The sequence below is a fragment of the Diabrotica undecimpunctata genome, chromosome 4, assembly GCF_040954645.1.
Source record: "Diabrotica undecimpunctata isolate CICGRU chromosome 4, icDiaUnde3, whole genome shotgun sequence".
Classification (NCBI taxonomy): domain Eukaryota; kingdom Metazoa; phylum Arthropoda; class Insecta; order Coleoptera; family Chrysomelidae; genus Diabrotica; species Diabrotica undecimpunctata.
This window is the reverse complement of record NC_092806.1, coordinates 40,087,551-40,105,797: the sequence shown is the minus strand read 5'-3', so window position 1 is coordinate 40,105,797 and position 18,247 is coordinate 40,087,551.

Below are 18,247 nucleotides of genomic sequence, written 5' to 3'. Positions count from 1 at the left end.
CAGGGGTTTCGCTGGATTACGATCTGGTAGGCCCTGTGATCTAGAGGTGGATTACCTCCCCTGTCGAATCTTGGTTTCTGTATTCCATGATTAGCAACTGTTTTCAATTTGGTTATATTTGCCATGATAGCTTTACTATAAATGTCATCAAGGACCTTTAATGTGTGGTTTCTCGTTGCCTTCTGCATTCTGATGCTATTGACCAATTTCATTATTCTTCCGCCTTTGAGACCAATTTCTTTATCTCAGGACAAGAGAGTGTCCTTCCACTCATCCGCCTGAAGCCGTTGGCCACTAAATAGTGGACTGCTTATCCCGGCAAACACTCGGCAGGTTATCATGCAGGACGCAGCAGATGACGATGATCTAGATCATCATACGAGCAGGTGAGGTTCACATTTGAATAGGAGAGGTTATGTGTTGCGCATCACTATTCCAATATTGAGATTTCCCTCTTTAACACCTTGCCTCCGACGTTACACATGCTCTTATGTCTAGAACCGGCTCCAGACATGCCTTGGTGATGGCCATGCCCAAGCAGCGACTGTAAGTATACATTAATTTTCAACATTATTATAGATGTACCTTTTATATCGATTGCCCAGGGTCGGTTTTTATTCCACGTTAGATGTCCCTACTAACCTCAGTCTATCGGTGGTACTAGTACCCATAGAGCATCTTCCATTAACATGGATATCAGGGATACCTGATAGAAAAACTAAAAAAACTTGAACCGGTTATTTTATTTTATTATATATATATATATATATATATATATATATATATATATATATATATATATATATATATATATATATCATTCAATCTTCGCTTATCCACTGCTGGACATAGATCTCCCTCATAATTATACATATATAATATTATTTTTTAGTAAATTTTGTTGGGCTTAGGTTCATAAAAAAGATTGTCATGATATAAGATGATGATTATACCAAGACATTTTTCCAATCCATGCCTTTTTCAAGAAATAATATTGACTAAACAACATTTTATCAAAGACATTATAAGGTTTAAAGAGAAACTTTTGACTTGTACCAAGCATGTAAAAGTTCGTTACTAACAAGTATACATTAAACGTCACAATTAAAATAATAATAAAAGCGTAGGACAGACCCACTAAGTCATTACATGTAAAATGTATTTTAAAATTTAATATGTTGTTTATTGATGTTGGTTTATCGTTTAAAAAACCAGTAATTTTAACATCATAGGCGTTCTGAGATCTTGTTTAAATTTTTACATCTTTTTTATCATTTATTGTATTATTCTTTTTAATTTGTATAGACTCTAAGAGCTTCCTCTTCTTCCTGTTATGTTCACTTTTTAGGATCTTGGTTTTGTCAAAATCAAATATATGTTGCGTTTCATTTTCATGTTTTGTGAGGGCGGTTGAGTTTTTTTTGTCACATTTGTGAGAACGTATTCTTGAGTTACTGACTGGTTTGTCCAATATATACTCCATCACAATTCGAGCAGGGAATTTCATACACAACATGCGATTTTTTTAATAGAGGGGTTTTTGTTTTTAGTCTTGTAAAATTCGTTTTCAAAAGATTGTGCCCTTTATGAGCAACCGTAATGTTTTGTCTAGACAGAAGATTTGCAAGTTGTTCTGATAAACCTTTTATATAGGGGAAAGACATATAGTTTTTCTTTACCGTGTTGGCTTTATTGTTATTATTGTTATTGTAAAATTTATGCAGTAGCAATTTAAAAGTGGTATCGATAAGGTGTGGATATGAATTAAGTGTTAGTGCTTTTTTTTTGCTTTTTTAATGGCCTGCGGTCTATTGATAGGATCGGATAATCTAATAGCTTTAAAACTCGCTGATAGCGAGTCCGATAACTACAGATTTCTTTTGAGACAAGGCGTGATAAGAGTTGAAATTCAGATATCTCGACGACCAGGTTTTTTTTGGTGTACCATGAAGTAGTTATGGTACTGTTTTCTCTATGTAAAGTTAGGTCCAGAAAATTAATTTGACAATTTTTTTTAACTTCTAACTAATGTGAAATTTAGTTTTTGGTGAAAGTTATTGATATTTTATTAATATTTAGTAAAATATCCATTTTATCCGTTGGTGCTGCATTCAAGCAGTCATCTATATAGCGATAAAAAAAAGGTATATAAAAATCTATTTTATTTTAAACAACTTCTTCTAGATGCTCTAAAACTATTTAAGCGATGGCATAATATTATTTATATATATATATATATATATATATATATATATATATATATATATATATATATATATATATATATATATTGTTATGATATGTAAAATCGAGAAAAATATTGGTTTGTTTAAAAATATTTCAAAATTCAATAACATTAAAATAATTCAGATAAGTAGGATAATATCCAACAAACATTTCGAAGAAGGGGAGTTATTAATTTCTTGAATTACCTGTACCAAACAAAAAGTAAGCTTTGCATAAATTATTTCTTTGTTATACTTGAGTGACCCGCATAATTTTAAGTGAAAACAAAAAGACAATTGAACGGGGTTTTCCAAAATACATTAATGCAGTGATTAGGGACAAATAGAAGAGATTTTAGATAGAGGTTTTTGTTAGTTTTTAAGAATTATAGAAAATATTATTTGTAAATAAGTTTTAGGAAATTTTATAATTATAGGTAAAAATTTGTTTGTTATCGAAATGAGAAAATGGGGGAATTGTGACGAGTTTTGATTGGCGGAGATTGAAAAAGGTGGGATAAGTATGTAGGAAAAAGTTTAGCGAGATTGAGGAGGAGAGAGAAAAAGAGCAGTTGGTTTCCAAGTCTGGGAGAGGAACGGTGATTGTTCTCTGGCGGTTCCTGAAATGTAGCAAGCAGTAGTGGAATGTTAGTGAGTTTTTGTGGAGTTAGTGTATCTGACAGAAGCTGAAGCAGCAAAATATTGTAAGTCATATTTCTCTACTTATATTCCAAGAGTCACTGTTCAGGCCAACGAGAGATTCAGTTTATCGTAAAGAGAAGATATTCCAAGAGTCATTTTTCACTCGGGCCAACGAGAGATTCAGTTTATCGAGAGGAGAAAGGCTATCATAATTTGAATGATTTGTGCTTTTGAAGGAGATCATTAAGGACGATATACTTGCAACAATCTGTGTAAGATTGCTGGTTACATAGGGAGCGGTTGAGAGGAGATAATATAGTCTACAAGGAACAAGGATTGGGACCACTCATCATCAGAGAGAGATATTTTTGTTTCTGCAGTTTTTTTTTTCTTTTATTGATAACAAAATTTTACACGTAATTGAGAAAGGATATAAATATTTTGATTAAGAGAGTTAGAATAGTTTGGGATTTTGAGTTTTCAATTAATATTGTTTGTACCATAAATTTTGATTGTTCACGTACGAAGAACAAAATTTTGAGAATCCTTATATGAGATTTGTTTATTGAAAACTTTTGAGTGTGAATTATTTCATTATTTTTATTTCAATATATAGTGTTAGATCATATGTGTTTTTTATTATTCCGGTATTCTCTGGACCTTACCTTTCACATGTAATAGCATAGATATTGAAGCACGAATTTAACCCTGAGATAAAAGAATTAAAAATTGTGATAGAGTCATAATCATATCATTTAAATAATTTTAATTAATCAAAAAAATTAATTAGCTAATTATTGCTTGGCGCACCAAGACTTTAAATATCGCAATAATATATATATATATATATATATATATATATATATATATATATATATATATATATATATATATATTGAAACCTTCAGGGTATCCTTTCGACTGAGCAAAAGGTGAAACAATATAAATAATAAATAGTAACTCGTGCAACAGCCAATTTGTCAAATCTCACAAATTCTCACTCTGCATTTTTCGCAAATACAGCTTTATAAATGATACGCTTATTTCCACGTAAATTAATTTTCCCCTGCCGTATTTTTGCCTTTTTAGGTAATAATTTCTATGTCAGCTATATTTCCAACATTTTAAATGTACAGTCCGTGACTTTGTCAGTAAAAATCCAATTATCCAGATTTATGTACGAACAGAAAGGCAATAAAAAACAAATCTCCCTGTTCTTTATGTCATTGAAGAACAAGCTCAAAAAAGGGTATATAAGTTTACAGATACAGATAACAAATGCCAAACAAAATATAATAAATTTCACACATTAATATCAAGATTTTATCTATTCTATTTCCCTTAAAAGCTACTGTGAAACATAGTATCCTATATTTCCTGGCAAAACCCTTCTCGAATGCCTTTTTATAACATCAGGGCCGACTCGCTGCTACCAAAATTTGAATTTTAATGTACCGACGGTGGGTAGATAGGTATCTGAACTCACAATGTCAATAAAGTGGTCAACGAATTCGGATCTTTTGTTTAAACGTATAAGAAAGTTAACCGCAATGCTTGTGGTTTTAACACCGAGAGCAGGTTACGTTAGTCTAGGGATTTAAAGAGAAAAGATACTATAAAAATGCAAACAATATAAATAAGATACTGAAAAGTATTGTTTTAAAATTTCCACCTTTACTAAAACGTGCTGCTGCGTATTATCGATTAATAACAATTAGTGGCGGCTTTGAAATTGATTTTTAAAAAATGGAAGACGGAGATTTAATCAACCATTAAACCAAATGACATAATTATTACGATTTGACGTTTTTAATATCAAAAATATTAAACAAAAAGATATATTTTAAAAGTCGTATCCAACACATACAAAAATCAAAAATTGCAATGAACCTACTTAACTGGAAGCAATTTCCACCCTTATATCAATACAAAAATATATCTTCATCTTCACCTTGTATTATAAAAATTCCAACAATCAATTGGAGTCTATTACAATTCCTTATCAATTCAATTCTTATCATTACAATATATTATCATACAACTCTTCAGAGATCTAATTAACTCCAATTCCGATTACAGACATACAGACGATTACAGTATACTATACAGACGCGTCTAAACTGAAAATGGAGTCAGAGTGACAATAATTAACAGCACAAAGATTCTCAAACATAGAATTCCAGGTACCTACTGCCAGTGGCAGATCCAAGGGGGGGGTCAGGGGGTCATGACCCGCCCCAAATAGAATATCAATCCTCCTTCTCTTCTATCATTTATGGTATTTGACGAATGGTTGCTATTCATTCTTCTCTCTCCTGGGCGCGGTGTGCTGCCTCAGACAGAGAGTAACCGGTAGCACACTTTATTTGGTCTGACCATCGGAGTGGCGATCTTTTACGGGTTCTTTTACCATCGACCTTGCCTTCAACCACCAACCTCTTCATGCCTTCTATTCGTCTGGTAATATGTCCAAAGTACCTCAATATATTTTGGTTGATGATTGTGGTAAGCCTAGTATTGATGTCGAGTTCTGTTAATATTAAGACATTTGTGCGATGTGCTGTCCAGGGTATGGGCATCATTCTACGAAAATATCAATCGAGTAATCCTAAAATAATATTTTAAAAACCATCAACCCTATAAGCAAGAAGTCAAGAGTTGAAATAATCCAAACTCACTACTAAGTAAGTGTAGAATTATGCGGAAGCCTTTTTACATTGCACTTTAAAAATATCAACAATTCTACTGCCGCCCACACATTATTGCTCATTCAATGTACATGACATGACTTTTCGCACAAAATCAGCACGTTTTTATTTTGTATTAGGTATTTCTTATCTTCAGTTTTTTCTACTAATTGGTTGCTTGTAATTTGAATATGTATTATAATTGTTGAGACTGTGTGCTACATTTTATAATTTATCTATAATAAATATCAAAGTAAATGTTGTTGTTGCATTAGCTCTGTCTGATACGTTAGTGAATACAAATAAAGGAACTGGGGACTGTCATCAAAATATACAAAGCTCTTGAAACAATTTCTACATGAAAGGACAGAAAATGTCAGCTGATGCATTTTCATTAATGCAAACTATTAGGAGCTCAGAATTTCTCATTTCAGTAGTTTGTCTTAGTAATGTTTTAGGTACAAGTGAGTCACTTAGTCGTTTTCTTGAGTCACCAAAATTAGTTTTGAAGAATGCTACTGAGGCCATAGAGGACACTAAATGCATTCTTCAAAATAAAAGATTAAATGCTGAATCTGGTTTGAGCAAACTTTACAATGAAGTAAAGGAAATAGCTAAACAACTAGACATTGAACTAAAGATGCCACGTATAGTTTCTCGTCAAACCTGTCGTCAAAACCAACCTGCTAACTCTTACGAATAATATTTAAAAAGATTTATTTATTTAACGCTTCTAGACAATATCTTAACTGATTTAGAAGAACGACTTTTACCGAAAGTTATAAATCTATTTAATCTTCGAGTTGTTTTACCTAAAACTGATAACACACCAGAAGATAAAGTTGCATTAAAAAAAATTGTTGACGCCTTCCAGTATATTATTGGACCATCTACTGCATATTCCACAGTAAAACAAGAGTTTTCACTGTGGATTCAAAAGTGGAAAAGAGTTGTACAAAATATTGGAAAACTTCCTGATTCTATTTTAGAAGTATTAGAAAACTGCGATATTCATATGTATCCAAATATCAGAATATTTCTGCAAATATTAATTACACTGCCAGTCAGTGCAGCAACAGCAGAGCATAGTTTTTCTACGCTTAAGCGTCTAAAGACTTGGCTTAGAAATAGAACTTCGGAGGAAAGGTTAACTGGTTTAGCACTCATTCATGTGCATCCTAAAATTTCTCTAGATGTTGATGCAATCATAGAGTGATTTGCTAAATCGGATAGGCGAAAAAAATACATTTTATAAAATTATATAATATTTACTTATCTTATTCTTATAGTATTTTTAATTACTAAACTTTTATTTACCACTCGTAGCCGGCTGTTACTAACAATTCGTGACAAAAATTTCAATACCGAGTAAACAAATAGTTCACTCACTTGTAGCCTAATATACCTAATTTGTTATAGAAATAACTATTCTTAAATTATATTATGTTTTTTGTTGAATAAATTAATTTAAATAAAATGCTGTTTATACTAATTCTTCTTAAGGTTCCTTCTTCATTACAGAAGGGTGGCTATAACTACAACAAATTGCTCTCTATCTTGAGCTGTTCTTAGTATCGAATTTGTGTCCATGCCTGTCCAGTCTCTTACATTCTTTAGGAACATTTTCTTCTTCCTGGACCTCTTTTTTCCTTTTACTTTTCCTTCCATTATGAGTCATAGAAAGTTATATTTTTCTCCACTGTTTTTCTGGGGATCAGCACCACTGACAGGTGTAAAAATCTAAATCCTATATCAAAATCACCCTCAAGACCCATGACACTCACAGAAAAAAATTTCTGGATTCGCCACTGCCTACTGCAACTATATTAACAGGAAAACTCTATGCAATTTACCAAGCGATACTACACGCAAATACAAATACGATGAACAAAATACTAATCGCGACAGATTCTATGTCATCACTACAAATGATCAGGAAAATATACACGTAGCATCCATTAGCTTTACTAATAAAGAAAGAACTAAATAAATTGCATACTATTGACACAAGCATAAAGTTTCTCTGGGTCCCATCACATGTTGGAATAGTAGGTAACGAAGCAGCAGACAAAAATGCCAAAGAGGCTATAAACGACAACAGTATCCCCGTATCACCCCAATCTGTAAGTATGAATCTAAAAAGCTACTTCATAAAGTACCTGTTCGAGAACTGGAACTCTCTTCTCTTCTTAAAGTGCCTATCTGTTCCGGATGTTGGCGATCATCACGGCTATCTTTACTTTGTTTATTGCAGCGCGGAACAGTTCAGTGGTAGTCGTGTTATACCACTGTCGTAAATTTTGAAGCCAGGAAATGTGTCTTCTTCCCGGTTCTCACTTACCGTAGAACTGGAACAATAAATGGAAATCTACACCATCAAAGCTTCAAGACTTGGACATACACACTTTTCTCTAGAACATTTGTTTAAGAAAGAAGAACGCCCAATTTGTAATGAGTGCGGTTTATCCCTTACGGTAAAATATGTGCTAGTCGAAAAGTGCTAAAATTTCAATCTTCACAGAATTAAATACCATTTACCAATCAATCTTAAAGACATATTAAATTTAAGAAACACTATAGATAACCTACTTTTGTTTTTAAAAAACTTTAATTTATTAAGCAAAGTGTAATAAATTAACCGTTTCGCTAATAACCTTTTTAGGTTGAAGCGGGTTTTTCGTAAACAAAAAAAAAGTGTGAGCATGTCAACCACAAGTCATATACAAAGATGTAAGTCTCACGTTTGCGTTGACATAAATGGAAAATATTTTTGGACAGTTTTTTATGGTCCTATGTGATATTTGAATATAACTTCCATTTAATAGAATATCGAATTATGTGTTTCTTTGTTTGTATATTTTGTGTTTATACCATTTGTAATAAAAACATTTATGCTGTACCAAAGGTTGATTTTGAATAGGATTAGTCCATACATAGAAGAAAACCTTATCGAGTAACAGGCGGCTTTAGAGCAGGAAAGTCATGTACTAGCCAAATACTTAATCTTACCTAGTACATCGAGGACGGATACCAAAAGACATTAAAGACCGTAGTCGTATAGATTGATCTAACGGCACAACAAAACACTGCAAACACTACAAAACAAAAAAGCTACGAAATAGTTGAAGTCCTCCGATCAGTTCTGACTAACCGACGTTTCCATGTTAAGTTTCAGGGAAAACAAGTAGAGGCCGTGACTAAAAACGGAGTACCACAAGGAGAAGTACTCTCGCCAGTACTCTTCAACATTTAGACTTATGTAATATAAGGTTGAATGCTCGAATAAATGAACTTTGAAAAATTAAAGGCAAATATCGAGCACAATTTTAATAATCAAATCTGGCCCAAGATTTTTCACTTTCTACAGCATCATCAGGGACATTTCATCAAATTTGGGCTATCCAGCAAGCGCAGAATGTAATAAACATAAAATTAAACATAAATTGTACATAACACTACACTAAAACAAGGACAAACATCCTTGTCGACAAGAGGAGCGAGCAATATTCTCTATAGAGTGTTTATTTCATGTTTATTACATTCTACGCTTGCTGGATAGCCCAAATTTGACGAAATGCCCCTGATGATTCTGTAGAAAGAGAAAGTACTTGGGCAAGATTTGATTATTAAAATGGTGCTCGATATTTGCCTTTAATTTTTCAAAATTTACACTAATGGCCAAACGATCCGTAATGTATCAAAACATTTATTTAAAATAAATAAATACGTCTTACTCTAGTAGTCTTCTGAATATAGAAAAACCTCTTACGGACAAACTTCAATCCACAAGAAAAATGAAATTCGTGTAGTTAGCTATATATCATAAATCACTACAGTTTTATTTAACCATTGTTTATAAAAGGTATGTAATTAAAAAGACCATTTCATGCTACATCACAGAATAAGTTTTCCGACTAATAAGTCCATCATCAGTGTATTTACCTGGAATAAGTATTACCACTTAAGTAAATTTAGCCCCATATTACAATATAACTCTTCCTTACTTTTTCTTTAGTAGGTTTCTACATTCTACTCTATCCACACATAAGACAGTTCACCCCTCTGTCTTTGTTAATTAGCAACTCAGCATCATACATATATCTTCCATTTAATGTATAGGTACCTAATTTTAATATAAAACAATAGGGCCTTACACCAATACACATACTACAATTTACATTGACTGCTTTATTCATACATTTGTCCAAAAACGGCATTTTAATCAGTTGCCATATATATCCCATACAGAGACATTGTCTTAGGGTCAGTAGCAGCCCTTATCGGAAGTCTATTAAAAACTTTAACATCACGCGATATTTTTAACAAAAATGTAACTAATAACAAGGGTTTTTACCCAAATATTTAGTGACTTGACTCGAGTTCACAAATTCACAAAAAAAAACACAAATTATCTACTTTCATCTCTTAGGAAGAGTTCTTAGAGGAATATGTACCAGTAACTACCCAAAAATTAGAAGAATTATATAACCCACCGTATATAGTAAAAATAATAAAGATAGAAAGACTAAGATGGGCTGGACTTGTCAAGAAACAAGATCATTTAGTCGTAAAGCATGTCTGGAAAGATAACCCGAAAGGAACGGGACCTCTAGGGCATCAAGGATGTGGAGAGATAATATTGCAGCAGATTTATGCGCTTTAAATATTGAACAAGCAGAGCAACTAATGATATACCGTTGCAAGTGGAGGCAGATTGTTGTTAAGTAAGCGAAAATTAACTCTGGGTTATGTGTTAAAAAGACAAAAGAAGGAAAATCAACTTCTGTATAGTGTTGCGCCATAAAGTTTATAATAGAAAAATATAGAGTATCAATTTTTTTATTTTTCAGGAATATTGAATATTGAATTATAGAAAAAGAATTTTCAATGACAAAACGTGTTTTTCTAAGTGGAATGTAAAATTTCGGTGGTATTAATTTTTCCATAAAATATTTTTGACTATTTTTAAAGTTTCGTTGTGTGCGAGGTAATTTATATTTATATAATATTAATTTACACATTAATCTATAATTGCTACCTTTGTTAGATTCACAATAACAATTCACGATCAAGAAGTAACCAACGTAAAATAAAATACATAAAGTAATTCTTGCAAACATTAAATTTACGCATTACGCCAATACGCTTCTGTACTGTTTTCATATTATCGCTCGACCCATCACCGTGAGCCTCTGATTTATGAGGTGAGTGTCTCTTATTTGGAATATGGAAGTGGTAAAGCACTAAACCACGGACTAAATTATGCTCCTGGTGTAAATACTATGGGTATTTAGTTTTAGTGTGATAACCCATAATCAATCATACAGACACGGACTAGAATAAATATACTTTTTATTAAGTTTTAAGTACAGACTATAAGCTATAAATAATATAAACCCTTTAATATCAAAGCGAATATAAATAACTGGTGGAACTATACTTTCGTTTGTTTTCTATCTCCTAAAAAAAATCATATGTTAATCCGAATTTACTATTCTTAAATTAAAGACTTATTATGTTCTTTTAGCTTTCTTATTATAGTACGATCTCTTTTGTGCGATATATGTGAACATGGTCCTTGAACATTTGTAGTAGCTGAGCAAGATATGTCCGTGTCCGTCCCAGCTTGTCCGTAGGGAAAGAGTTCTGATTCAAGTAAGGGCTTTTCTGTATTCATGGAACACACACTGGCGGGGGACTCCTCAACCCCGACACGGCACATCCCACTGGCTGTTAGGGAAATGTCCTACAAACAGATATGTATGATAGTTGTAAATATGGTCTAACCAAATAAGCACCAGTGGACCAACTGAGGATATGGTATAGGGAAGCACCTATGTCATTAGTGACTAAAGGCTGGAGGAAACTCTTCTTCGCAGGTTTGAAATCATACATTTATGAGTGGTAATCAAATACCGATTTAACCAGCTCCAAAATTGCGGTGTATAGACCAAGGGGAAACTACTACATCTCAAAAAGACAATGATTATGCAAAGTACAAATGCACATTTGGTCCCTAAATCGCGGCAAACCTTATATGGTCAGTGGTGAAATTCTTGATATTAATTTTTAACCATGACGATATTGAAATTCTTAGAAGAAATAAAGAAAGATATTTAACGGTACTTTTAGGGGTAGGAGCCCTGCGCTACCTGCCTACATAATTTGGATATTATCAGTCAGTTCAGAACAAGCTATTACAAAATTCGGTCGCAAAATCGCGTAAGCTAAACTCGCTATATATAGCTCGCAAATACTCCCTTCGCTTATTAATATATCATAGATATTATTGTAACTAAGTAGTTACACTCGCATCGCAATATTCATAAAAATTATCAAGCCAATCATTTATAGTAATCAGTGTTTTCTAAAACTGCAGTTATAGTTTTCATATAAACAGTTAATCTATTCAAACCAGCAGTGTTGCCAGTAGTTCGCTTTAAACATAGAAAAGACATTCCGCTAAGCAATTCTACTTGTAATTAAATATAATAGTGAAAATAGCGTCAGTATTACAGTGTTTTCGGACAAATATGAGAAATTGCTATTTAATCTTAGCATTAAATATAAGTTAGTGTTTAATCTGTTTTTCATTCCAGCCCCGGGCTGGTGGTCCTTCGTCCTTTAATTCTTTAAACGAGTCTGTTTTCCATTCCATTCCATTTTTTGGTCCTTCGAGCCGGATTAACCCAAGTATTATAATTCATATTACTTTTTTTCGAAAAATAGAACTTTAAACACAAAATTTCTGCAAATCTTAGAGGCGACGTGCAATTCCAGCCGGCTGTTGTTAGGAGCTCAGCCGATTCTAGGAAGGAGAAAGAATTATTGAAAAGCTGACAGCCCGCCCGCATACCCAGCTTAAGTTAAGTGGTAAAAATTCCAAGGAACTATTTTCGTATTTACATATTTTAAGAAGCAATAAGACTTTCTCTATTAATTTCGATAAGATGTTCGCATTTTTCATGTTCGCATTTTAAATAGTCAGAGAGTGCACAGAATATCTGTGAAAAAAAACTAGGACCCACCCGAAAGTGAAAAAACCTAAAAATAGACTAACGATTCAGATCGGCACCTGGAATATTAGAAGCATGTTCGAGGCAGGCAAAATCCGTAACACCATCGAAGCAATAAACAGGTTAAATATTGATATTCTCGGAATAAGCTAGATGAGATGGTAATAGCCCAAGTAATAACCAGAAACATTACTGGAATGTTGGCAACCAAAATAAGTGAAGCAGTAGAAAAAAAAAAGCGTTTTAAATGTAGTTTATCACTCAGATCGTACGCTACTTATACAACTGCAAGAAAACCCAATTAGCATCAGTATTCTACAAGTCTATGTTCCAATAACTGATAAACCCGATACTGAGATTAAACAGTTCTATAAAGATCTACAAGTTTTATTGCAGCTCACGAAAAAACATAAAGTAATGGTAATAATGGGAGTTCTCAATGCAAAAGTGGAAAAAAGCAGAGTTAAAAACCTAATTGGTAAAAATGTACTCGAACTATCAACACGTAAATAGTTCAAACTATCAACACGCAAATTATATACGTGAAAATCTCCTCAAGAAAACAAAGAAAATTGCATCATAAATCAGATAGACTACATAATGATCAAAGATTATAGATTATAAAAAGGCCTTTGGTAAAGTCAAGAACGAAAACCTAATACAATGCTTACAAAAAAAGAACATCCATCCCAAAGATATAAACATCATACGTGAACTCTATTAAAACAAAAATGTATGTATTAGAACGAAGATGGGGGCACTGAGACTTTAAAAACTCCAAGAAGAGTTAAACAAGGTCGTATGCTCTCGCCAATATTATGTAACCTGCACTCAGACAAGATATATGCCCGAGCTCTGGATGAGGCACAAAAAGGAATAAGTCAACGGAAGAATTGTTAATAACATCCTATATGTCTACAAAATGGTATTAAGAGAGAGAGAGAGAGAGAGAGAGAGAGGGTAAAAATATGGCCTTAAAATTATTGCAAAGAAAATGAAAACAATGGTAGTCACAAGAAAAAATACTCCGAATATAAACATATTAGTAAATGACAAAATAATTGAACAAGTTGAAGAAAATAAGTCAGATAAATGTTTCTAAAAATTCAAAAATTCTTCACCAACCGGGATCTTGATTTAACGTGGAAAATTCCCTCGTTACTACACCTGGAAAACTTTGATATGTGGATATAGAACTTGTTTAAAAACGAAAAACATCTTATCCTGGACATATATTCAGACATAAGAGATATAACTTCATTCAACTTATAATGGAAGGGAAAATAGCAGGAAAGCCTGGTCCTGGCAGACGATAAATGACCTGGCTGCGTCACGTCAAGGATTGGACAGGACGAGACCTTCAAACCCTACTAAGAAAAGCACAGGACAGAGACAAATTTGCAGAAGTAATTGTCAACCTCCATTAGAAACGGCACCTAAAGATGAAGAAGAACAATATATGGACTTTTCTGAACCATTGAGAAAAGCTTTGTGGATTCTCATTATAACTTTGTATTGATGTGAGATATATTAACGTTGGTCATCGGTTGGTAACGTTGGATGGACACAAAATGCTCGACAAATAGGTACATGAATACAAACTACAAAATGTAGTTAGCTTAGAAGTAGGATTGTTTTATTTTTGAAATATCTGTTTCTAGATTTCCTTCTATACCTGCTAATTGTTTTTGGGTAGATAATACTAATTTTCCATGTTAATTCTATTTAGACTGAATATATTGACTGGTTAGTGACTGTTTATTCTGACAACTGATTTTTCTGCTTTTAACTTAGTTATATAAGTATCGGATTATCTATCTGAGAAAGTTAAAAAAGTAATCACAGCAAGTTCATTCTACTCGGAAGGCATTTTATAGCCGACAATCGACCGTTTTAAGAAACTGAAAGAATTTTTTTTGGAATAGTGCGTCAAAAACCACAAAAATTTTGTATTTTGATCTCTCCAGAAACTGTAGAAATGACAGCCTTGGAAAAACTGCCACAGCTAGAATTATAGTTTAAGATACACAACAAGTTTCATGTAGAGGTATCGCTTGAGACTTCTTAGAAGAACTTTATTGGCATAGAAGCTACTAAACAAATTTAGTAAGAAGGCCTTAAAATACCGAAGGTGCAGACGAATAACATATTTGTTTTCCTTAATGGAATAATTATTTGCTTACTTGCTTTTTCCTATGCAACTTACTTCTAGTCAGTAGGAAAGTAGAATCCGTAAAGTAATAACAAGAAATTGAATATATCGTATAAGTACGATTTGTCGTCAGTCTCTGTGTTTGAATTGGTAAACAACACTGCGTTGTGACGTTTTTTCAACCACCCATGGTCTTATCAACGGAGTCTAGATACAAAATCAAACACAAAATACCAACAAACGTCTTCCGACTATTTCCCACTGAAGTGCTAAACGTACAAAGGTGTCATCAACCGAACACCACGATGCACGCTGAAAATAGAACACCGACCAAGAGTATAAAATGCCATACAAAGCGAGGAGCACCAAGTACGATTCGGAGTATTCATCTGGCAGAAACTTCTACCTCGGTCGCTGAGAGTTGATCAGAGCCTACCGTTCTTTCCAGTTCCTGTGATCGAGTACTGATCGTCCGTTTCCGTACCACACCTCACCTTGGTCGAGTATTGATCGGCCACTTCCCGGTCTTTGGCTATTGCACCGCTTACATTTCAGGTATAGTGCACATTCCTCTAAAAATTGTTGCACGTAAAGGTGTAAAACATGTTGGCAACGTAATGTTAGCAGGGCATGAAGAGCTTATAACGATCTCTATTTATGTCAGTGCTTTAAGACATCGCATACCACCTATGACGCTGTTCCCTAGAGTGAATTTTAAAAAGAGTTGCATTTAAAATTTATAAAAGATTTTATAAAACACACTAAGCCGTCTAAAGATGAACGAGTGTTACTTATAATATTGATAACAAAAAAAGACGTCGGTTTTTAAAAATCTTACAGTTAGCATTTAACGCTAGGGTGGTGATTATAACGTTTTCACTCCGCATTTCTTTGATTTTACTGTCTATTTTATATTTAAGGCGTCCTATAACCAAACAACACAAACATCAACCACTTGATTTTTCTGTCTATTTTAAATTCAAGGTGTGCTATAACCAAGCATTACAATCATGGCTTGGTAACAACCCTGGAAAAAGAGTTGATATTTATAGTGTTGCAGAATGTATTGGGCAAGCTTATACTAGAGCATTTACCACTGCTAACATTGCAAGTGGCTTTAAGAAAGCAGGGATTTACCCTCTAGATAGAGGAGTGTTTAATGACGACGATTATTTGCCATTCTATGTAACAACTTGCCCAGACACAAATATAGTTAAAACTATTACAGACACAAGGAAATATAATGTACCGTTTCCAAAGAGTAATGAAAGAAGCTTGATTTAAGAAAATATTGCAAGGCAATCAATCAACCAATCTTCTCCAGTGTGTCAATTTCAAAATGAGAAACGTAATCTAGAAAGCTAATGTAGAAAATATGTCCATTGTATCTCCAGAGTAAATTATACCTTACACTAAAGCTGAAAATAGACCGAAGTTAGGCCTACAAAAAGGAAAAAATTGGGTATTCCAGAGTAGCTACTCCTACTCCAGAAACACATAAAATTTGAGATAGAAAATATCAAATTTATTGTCAAATATCCTAAATTCCAAGAAACATATAAATAAGAAAAAAGTACCTGCCAGAGAATATTGGTGTTATAAAATGAGAATCCTTCCGTGGTTTTATTTAAAAAATTGGTTTATAAAAAAAGTAAATTACGATACAAGGTACAATATTCTCCCCTAGTGTAACATTTTATTACAACATTCTACCAACTACTATCGATTTTCGATTTTCACAAACATGTTTAGATCTTTTATTTACACTATAGAGATGTAGGAAAACAAAAATTGGCCTAATTCAAAGAGCTGAAGAATTTTATAAGAAGGCCGGTCCTGAATTTAAGCAGCTGCTTCCTGTGTCTACATAACGTCACTTCCGAGCTACGGACTGTTACACTTGTCAACAGGTCAAGGAGTAGACGATGTTATCGAATACCATTTTACACCATTTTTATGCGTGTCATTAACTTAGATGTTATAAAACAATCTAAAGATGTGGTAAGTTTATTTGCTAATTAGCATAATGGTATGATAATATAATTTATGACGTTTAGTCATTTAGTTAAAAGGTTGGAAATGTTTTAGATATATATGCCTAAATGCATTGATTTTCTATGCATCTCTTCACTTGGAATGTTTTGAAATCTTTTATTGATGTTATTATATAAAATCGGTAGTATGCTACATACTCTTGGGAACAAGATGTAGGAGTGGTTTTGAGAAAATAAAAACTAGTTAAATGGAAGTTGCTATATCTACTCATACTTACATCTTCTTCTTGTAGTGCTTATCTATTTCGGATGTGGGCGACCATCACGGCAATCTGTACTTTGCACACTGCTGCTCTGAAAAGATTTGTGGTTGTTATGTTTAACCACGTACGTAGATTTTTCAGCCAGGAAATCCTTCGCATTCCTGGTCCCCGTTTCCCTTCTACTTTTCCTTGTAGAATTAATTGCAGCAATCTGCAGCAAAAGGATATCTTCAGGATTCGACGATAAAGCCACATTTCAAAAGCCTCAATTTTCTTACAGGTAGCGCCTGTGAGAGTCCACGACTTCCGCTGGCACAATATAGGAAAGATATAACGTCGTAGTAACCTGATTTTTATGGGTCATGAAAAAAAATATCATCATCATGTAATTATTTTTGTTATTGTTCTGAAGCTATTTTCTTGTGGCACTTTAAAGTAATTACTATTTTAATGGGAATAAGCCGCAATTGAAGGTCAACTTTAACTTGAGAATATCCGTCACAAAAAAATCATAGCATGTAATTCGTCTTTAAAAAGACCACCACATTCCATGCTTACAGTAAAATTCTCCTGTTAGTGATTCCATAGTAAATCAAGTTATTCTCAAGTTAAAGTTGATTTCATTTAATTGAATGAACTATGTTACAATAAAACCGTCCCAAGAACGCAACTCTACAACTCTCTGTCTCTCTTTGTCAACCGTTTTCCATCCACTCCTGAATGTAGGTCTCTCCCAATTGCTTCCATCTTTCTCTATCTTGCGCCAATCTAATCCACTGTTTGCCTGCCACTGCTCTTATGTCATCTACCCATCTTTTTTGAGGTCTTCCCATGCTTCTTGTTGTCGTCTTTGGTCTCCATTCTAGAATTCTCCGTGTCCACCTATTGTCATTACATCGGGCTACGTGATCTGCCCAGCGCCATTTCATTTTTGTAATTTCTCCCACAATATAGCTAATCTTCGTTCTAAGTCTTATCTCGGTGTTTCTAATCTTATCTCTCAGTGATAGGAATGGAGGTGTTTTTCAAGATATATGCTAGTTTACCGAAAGCGCCCCATGTATGTTGTGTTCTTCTTTTAATGTCAGCATCTTCATTTGGTTTTCCTAGTTTGATGACATGACCTGGATATACCATAATGTTCGACATTTTCTTTGGTATGATTTTGTATTGTTATATTTGTTTGGTCTCGGCTCAGTATTTTTGTTTTACTGTAGTTTATTTCTGTATTTACTGTAGTATGGAGAGATGGTGTCTCCTTGTCTTAC